Source organism: Eurosta solidaginis, chromosome 4, assembly GCF_040869045.1.
Source record: "Eurosta solidaginis isolate ZX-2024a chromosome 4, ASM4086904v1, whole genome shotgun sequence".
NCBI lineage: Eukaryota > Metazoa > Arthropoda > Insecta > Diptera > Tephritidae > Eurosta > Eurosta solidaginis.
This window is the reverse complement of record NC_090322.1, coordinates 211,505,586-211,514,155: the sequence shown is the minus strand read 5'-3', so window position 1 is coordinate 211,514,155 and position 8,570 is coordinate 211,505,586.

Genomic DNA, 8,570 nt, shown 5'->3' with positions numbered 1-8,570 from the left:
CTCATAAAAACCTTCAATCAATTCTGCAATCATCCCCACTAATCCCGGAGTGGGCCGAAAATTTTTTTTTTTTATTTAGTTGAAAAAAAATACTTTAACATTTTTTTTTTGAATTTTTTCCGAAAAGTAAATGTACTGTGTAAAACACATTTAAAAAAAATAAAAAATGATCCCAAATGGTAAATTTTTGAAAAAGCTATAGAATTTTGAAAAAAAACACCGTTTTCCAACTCAAAATAAGTTTTAAATATTTTGAAAAAAACGGTATTTTTTCCAAATTCCTATAACTTTTTCAAAAATTCACCGTTTGGGATAATTCTTTTTTAAATATGTTTTTAAATGTACTTTTCGGAAAAAATACAAAAAAAATTTTTAAGTTTTTTTTTTTCAATTAAATAAAAAAAAAAAATTTCTCGGCCCACTCTGGGATTAGTGGGGATGATTCCAGAATTGATTGAAGTTTTTTATGAGAAAAAAAAGGGCGAAATTCGAAAAATCTCGAAAAACTGAAAAATTACAACAAAAAAAACTTTTAAAATTTTTTGGAATTTTTTCCGAAAAGTACATTTAAAAACAAATTTAAAAAAAAAAGATCCCAAACGGTCAATTTTTGAAAAGCTTATAGCATTTTGAAAACAAAAACGGTGTTTTTTTAAAAATTCATAACTTTTTTTGAGTTGGATGAAAAAATTTTAAAAACTTCTGAAGAACGTCTTTCATAAGCTAGAAAAAGAAGAAAAACTTTCAGTCAATTCTAAAGGAGTGGGGTTCAAAATTGGTCGAAATGGGATGGAATACCCCATATATATAATTGGTAGTGGTATTGGGAGTGGGAGTAGAAGTGGTAGTAATAGTGGAATGGGGGTAGGAATGGGAGTGGGATGGGAGAGGAACAGGAGTGGGGTGGCATTGAGAGTAGGAGTATCAAGGGAAAGGAGTGGGAGTAGGAGTAACAGGAGTGGGAGTAGGAATCGGAGTGGGAGGGGTGGGAGTAGGAGTGCTAAAAGGAGTGGTAGTGGGAATAGGAGTATGGAGTGATGATAAGAGTGGGAGTTGGGGTGGTTTCCAATGTAAGTTGTTTGAACGGGTGGGATAAAATATAAACTTACCTGATGTTGATGATAATATAAATGATATAGAATAATGTATGCGTGTGTGATGTGCTTTTTTTTGCTTATCCTGAAAATATAAAAATTGAAAATTTTAAATTTCATTTAAAATTTTTCAATATTTTACTTTCTTTTTACTCCTTCTCCTGGCACGAACTTTTTCGAAGTGAGGCAGCGGATGACGAAGGCCATAATTTAGCCGTTTATTTCATATTTTGAGTGTAACTCTCTCTTTATCACTTAAAACTAAGTAACGATATAGTAGAGTACTTTTAAATAAGTAAAAACCCAACATTCGTGTTGCCACCCCTTAAGTTTTCGTAGAATATTTGATACTTTTGGGGGTCATAAAAGAACGCGGAATTTTTAGGTCTAATAGCACATCTCCACCTAGAGCTTTAACTGAGAAGATTAAAAAAATCTCCTATTTAAACCTCCAGTGTCTCCACTGTAGTTTTAAATTCCGTTTTTTTTTTCGAATTAAAAATTTATAAAGTGGGGCCACGTATACAGTTTCAACTTTTGTGAAGTTTTTCAGCCAAAAATTTTACATTTTCGAATCAATGTAATGGGCATACTTTCGAATCAATGTAATGGGCATATTATAATCGAACAAAGTTAACCTAATAATAAATATAGTAGAGTAATATACGGCCTATGCAATATTTCGACCTAAAATCGAAAACGTTTTTGGGTCGTTTTTTTTTTGTTTAATATACAATGTGAAATTTTCCGATTCAATCAAGTTGCATTTAAATAATAATAAACTAAGTTGAAATAAAAGATAATATAATAAAATAAAATAAGAAATATCAAAATAAATTAGCATAAAAGACAATATACAAATTTTAATGTAATATCTTTGTAGCAAATTTATTTATTTTTTGTTCACTATAAGACGTGCTATATCTAAAAAGAGCATAAAATCTGGAAATGCAAAAAACATTTGGGTCAAATTTGCAATTAATTGTTATAAATAAATAAATTTAGTGAGTTTGAAGAAAAGTTGACTCATTATTTCTGATTTATTTTTTTTTAAAGCACCTAAAATGAAAAACAAAGAACCTGTTAAATAAAGACCTATGCTTTTACGTGTAAGTAAAGTTTGTCCAAAAAATAGGCCGCTTAAGTTATTACTTTTATTTAAAGTTTTTTGTGCGCTAACAATTATTTTAGAACAATTTTTTTAAGATTTTGGTACAAACCAATATAGGTAATTGGAAACAATGGGAAACAATATTTTATTTCAACAGAAAATGAGCGAAGCAATAGTTCTCTCACTGTTTGGCGTGTACAAATATATACATATGTAGAGATGAAACATTTGAGCAACGGAACAATTGAGAATTTGGAGCTTGTACTCAGGGGGGTTTGTGAACATAATGCGTCCTACAGATGGCAATTTCGATAGTTGCACAGATTTTCGAATTTACAAAAAACTTTTTCTATTAATTATAAACAAATAGAGTAATATTTGTTAACACAAATAGGCCTAAGCACTGCGGCTGATCAATGCGAATCGATTCATATAACTTTTATATGATTTTACGTATGCTAAGTATGCGAAACAGCCTGTCAATTGATTGTATGGAAATTTTGTTAGCGTATTAATATATAGATTCCCAAATATCACCAATACATTTTTAAATAAGTGGTCTAAATTATTATTTTAGTAAGCGTTTTAAAATATTTTGTTACTTAAAATGTACTTGCCGTTTCCGGAGGGTGTTCCTGAGTTTTCAGCACCAGGATTGCTACCCTAAAGAAGTAAATACAACGACGGGAAACGGTTGAATTGCCTTCTTGTAATTTATAGATTGGAAACCCAAGTCTAGAAGTCCTACATACACTTATCTGTGATCACAGGTCACAATCGCTTAAGCCTAGATAAGCGAATCGCCATATAAATATTTTTGTTTTCAACATTAATAACTGTCTATATTTGATCTTGAAATATATATATGTATACTCCAAAATCATATTCGAGATTTTAAACGTTTTATACAACATATTTGATGACGTGGTTGTAAACTTAGGCTGTTATGACTGGTGCCCACAAATATATGCTCATTAGTTATATAATCTATTGTAATATTGTTATATAATCTATTGAAATTTATGAGTTTCATTTAAGGCTTCTACCAAGATTATTAAGATCAATGTCTCTACAATTTGAAGTTTTTGTAATAATTATGCTACCTAGAATGTAAATTGCAATCTATCTTTAGTCGCATAAATAATGATGCAGTGCCAAGCGATAACAACCTAAGTTGACTTAAAAAATGTTCAACATGCAATATTTAAAGTTTCGAATTTTATGACAAAGGGGTATAACAACTTAAGTTAGAAACTTATATTTAAGAATTCATGAGATTATAGTCAGCTTATAATAATTGAATTTCAATTACTATGTTTTCTAAGAGAAACTGAAAAGAAAGAAACATTTACTGGCATACTGCGATTGACCCATTTCGAAAACCGCCAACGTAATCATCATCAGGCGATTTTGTAATGTTATCAAAGGTTTCACCGGGATTCAAACCGTGAATCACATGGTGAAACTGCAGTAGCCTTTAACCACTAGGCAATCCTGCTGGTATTTGTTTTCATGCTTAATTCAGTTTTTCTCATTTCTACACTAACAACACATTTGAGACATTTTGGCTCTATATTGATTTGTGTGCCATGTAGATTTCTTTTTGTAAAGTTCTTCTTCGTTCTCGGGCTCAGTTTTTCATATTTATGTATGTTTGTTTAATGGTGTGTTCAGTTTATACTTATATTTAAGAATTCATGAGCTTAACATCGGCTTATAATAAGTTAGAAGTTAGAAACATTGCATTAATAGCTCATAGGGAACCAATATGAGAACAAAAATATGTTTGTAAAAATTTGAGGTTTTTTGTTATTAAAAATCAAGTAGTAAGCCTTGCGCTATGCACATTTCTTAAGTAAACTTTAGCTGTTATCGCTTGTGAGCACAGAAATGAATTCCGCGGACTGGAGCAAAAGCGAAAATAGCAGTGGTAATATTTATCAAATTTCATTTTTTCCTTAACTTAAAATAAAAAACTTTCAGGAATTTTGTAATTGAAGATAGGTTTGCAATCTTCAAAACGTTTTCAAAAAAATTCGAAATTTCGAGAAAATTTTACGAAAGTTTCAAATATTTTATTTAGAGTTTTCAGAATTTTTTCGAGTATGCAGTTTTGTTGCCCAGTCAATTTAAGTCTAACAAGGTACGAGTAATAGATTTCACAAAATTCATATTTCTTACAATTTTTTGTTTTTCGAAGTATGTTTTTTGTTTTCTACCATACGGCAGGCGCATAGCTTTATTATTTAAATGGAAGAAAATCTGAAACAACCTCCCAAAAAAATTTTCAGAAATCAATGCGAATTTTGGGAGCTAACTTGTATTTTGTAGACTTAAATTTATGAAAAAACTTCCGAAAACTTTTAACATAATTTTATAAGTTTTTCGAAAACAAGGCCTAACAATAATTATTTTATCATTATTATTGTTATTGTTATCGTTATACGAGCTCTGGCAGTTGTCGAAATTTTTTCTTTTCCTATTCTAATTTAAAATGTTTTCAATTAAGAAAAAATATATCATAACAATAATAATGATAAAATAAGTATTGTTAGGCCTTGAGCTCGATTCAAACTCGCGACTTACAAATCAGTAGGCCGATATAACAACAAAAATTGTTTTTCGAAAACGATTTGGAGATTGGTTTGAATAGTGACAGTTACAATATTCAGAGTTTTGTTTTAAACTATCTAAATGAAATAAAATAGGCACTACAATTTTCCTGATCGCTACTGTACAAACTAAATACCTACGAAACAAGTGTTACCTTTGTAAAATATTTTTGTAATTTCAGCTCTCTTGTGCTTTTATGCTATCATACTTTTGGTAGTCATTCCATTTTCTCTCTCTTTAAATTTTTAATGCTTTACAAATCTACCACAAAACATAACCTAGTGGAAAAATTTTACTGATTTTTATACTCAGTTGAGCAGAGCTCACAGAGTATATTAACTTTGATTGGACAACGGTTGGTTGTACAGGTATAAAGGAATCGAGATAGACATAGACTTCCATATATCAAAATCATCAGTATCGAAAAAAAATTCGATTGAGCCATGTCCGTCCGTCCGTCCGTTTGACCGTTAACACGATAACTTGAGTAAATTTTGAGGTATCTTGATGAAATTTGGTATGTAGGTTCCTGAGTACTCATCTCAGATCGCTAATTAAAATGAACGATATCGGACTACAACCACGCCCACTTTTTCGATATCGAAAATTTCGAAAAACCGAAAAACTGCGATAATTCATTACCAAAGACGGATAAAGCGATGAAACTTGGTAGGTGAGTTGAACTTATGGCGCAGAATAGAAAATTAGTAAAATTTTGGACAACGGGCGTGGCACGCCCACTTTTAAAAGAAGTTAATTTAAAAGTTTTGCAAGCCGTAATTTGGCATTTATTAAAGATATTATGATGAAATTTGGCAAGAAAGTTACTCCTATTACCATATGCATGCTTAATAAAAATTAGCAAAATCGGAGAACGACCACACCCACTTTTAAAAAAAATTTTTTTAAGTCAAATTTTAACAAAAAATTTAATATCTTTACAGTATATAAGTAAATTATGTCAAGATTCAACTCCAGTAATGATATGATGCAACAAAATACAAAAATAAAAGAAAATTTCAAAATGCGCGTGGCTCCGCCCTTTTTCATTTAATTTGTCTAGGATACCTTTAATGCCATAAGTCGAACAAAAATTAACCAATCCTTTTGAAATTTGGTAGGGGCATAGATTTTATGACGTTAACTATTTTCTGTGAAAATGGGCGAAAGCGGTTGATACCACGCCCAGTTTTTATACACAGTCGTCCGTCTGTCCTTCCGCATGGCCGTTAACACGATAACTTGAGCAAAAATCGATATATCTTTACTAAACTCAGTTCAGGTACTTATCTGAACTCACTTTGTATTGGTATAAAAAATGGCCGAAATCCGACTATGACCACGCCCACTTTTTCGATATCGAAAATTACGAAAAATGAAAAAAATGCCATAATTCTCTACCAAATACGAAAAAAGGGATGAAACATGGTAATTGGATTGGTTTGTCGACGCAAAATATAACTTTAGAAAAAAACTTTGTAAAATGGGTGTGACACCATATTAAGTAGAAGAAAATGAAAAAGTTCTGCAGGGCGAAATCAAAAGCCCTTGGAATCTTGGCAGGAACACTGTTCGTGGTATTACACATATAAATAAATTAGCGGTACCCGACAGATAATGTTCTGGGTCACCCTGGTCCACATTTTGGTCAATATCTGGAAAACACCTTCACATATACAACTACCACCACTACCTTTTAAAACCCTCATTAGTACCTTTAATTTGATACCCATATCGTACAAACACATTATAGAGTCACCCCTGGTCCACCTATATGGCGATATCTCGAAAAGGCGTCCACCTATGGAACTATGGCCCACTCCCTTTTAAAATACTCTTTAATACCTTCCATTTGATATCCATGTCATACAAACACATTCCAGGGTTACCCTAGGTTCATTTTCCTACATGGTGATTTTCCCTTATTTTTTCTCCATAGCTCTCAACTGAGTATGTAATATTCGGTTACACCCTTCCTTACTTGTTATAAATAAAATCAATAGATGTTCTAAATTTAACAAAAAATAGCTTTATTTATGAGGTTGGATCAAAGAAAAGCCATGCATATTTTTTTTTCTCGGACGTTGTGGCAGGCACAAGTGGCCCGATGAAACCAGGCTAATCCTGTATTTTTTATAAAGGGTTTGATTTTCAAGGATTCGTAGGACAAATAAAAAATAAATATTAATATTTGTTCATTGTAAAAATTTTGTGAAAGGAGAAAAGTTCTGCAAGGAATTTTGCGAAATTAATGTGGTTGGTGGCATAAATAATGCTGCGGTGTCAAGCGATAACAGCTTAAGTCAACTTAAGAAATATTCAAGATGCAATGTTTAAAGTGCATAATTTCATGACAAACTGGTATAACAACTTAAGTTAGAAACATTTTTTTAATAGCTCACAGGGAACCAACAACATGTTTGTAAAAGTTTGAGGTTTTTTTATTATTATGCACATATTCTTTCGTCGACTTCGGCTGTTATCGCTTGTCACCACAGAATTGAATTCCGCGGTAAGCTGCAGCGAACACGAAAATAGGAGTGGTTATTTTTATCAAACTTCGCTTTTACATTCTTTCTTTTCTTATTTTCGATAGCATTAAATATACACCTTCCATGAGTTTAGTAATTGAAACTCCTCAAACCTACATACATATCTTCAAAACGTTAACGAAAAAACTAAAAAATTCGAGAAAATTTTACGGAAGCTTAAATTTTTTTATTTAGAGTTTTCTGAATTTTTTCGAGTATGAAGTTTTGTAGCCAAATCATTTTTAGTTTTCAATTTGTTAGTGTAAATTTGATTTTTATACCGAAGTGCTCATTCATTATATGAAAGTGTTTCGCTTTGCGCTTACATATGAAAATCAAAATGCTTTGAATGTTTTTTTTTTTATTTGAAGGGCAAATTAATTTACATAAGTCTAACAAGGTACAAGTTATTGATCTCACAAAATTCATATTTCTTACATTTTTTTTTTTTCGAAGTATGTTCTATGTTTTCTATCACACGACTGGCGCGTAGCTTTATCATTTAATTAGAAGAAAATCTGAAACACCCTCCCAAAAAAGTTTTCAGAAATCAATGTGAATTTTGGGAGCTAACTTGTACTTTGTGGACTAAAATTGATGGAAAAAACTTCCGAAAACTTTAAATATAATTTTATAAGTTTTTCGAAAACGATTTGGAGATTGATTTGAATAGCTTCAGTTACAATATTCAGAGTTTTTTTACCTATCTAAAAGAAATAAAATAGGCACTACAATTTTCCTGATCGCTACTGTACAAACTAAATACCTACGAAACAAGTGTTACGTTTGTAAAATATTTTTGTAATTTCATCTCTCTTGTGAATTTATGCTATCATACATTTGGTAGTCATTCCATTTTCTCTCTCTCTTTAAATTTTTGATGCTTTACAAGTCTACCATAAAACATAAGTGGAAAATGTTACTGATTTTTTAAATATGTACTATATAGTCATGTAAGCTATTCAATCATGATCAAGAACGCGTGCTAAAGATTTGCAGTAATTGCTATGTCGTAGGATGCAAGCGTAAATTGTAAGCACTGCGTGGGAAGAGATTGAGTAAAGCTGCAGTTACCCACGAACGTACGTACAAAAAACGTGTCAACTGACACGACCTTTCTTATGAATGTGCATTGAAAACTCACCGACATTGAACGCTCGTACGTACGTAGCCCAGAGCGTAGAAATCAAAACAGTTTTGATTTTTTCCTTAAGAACCAGT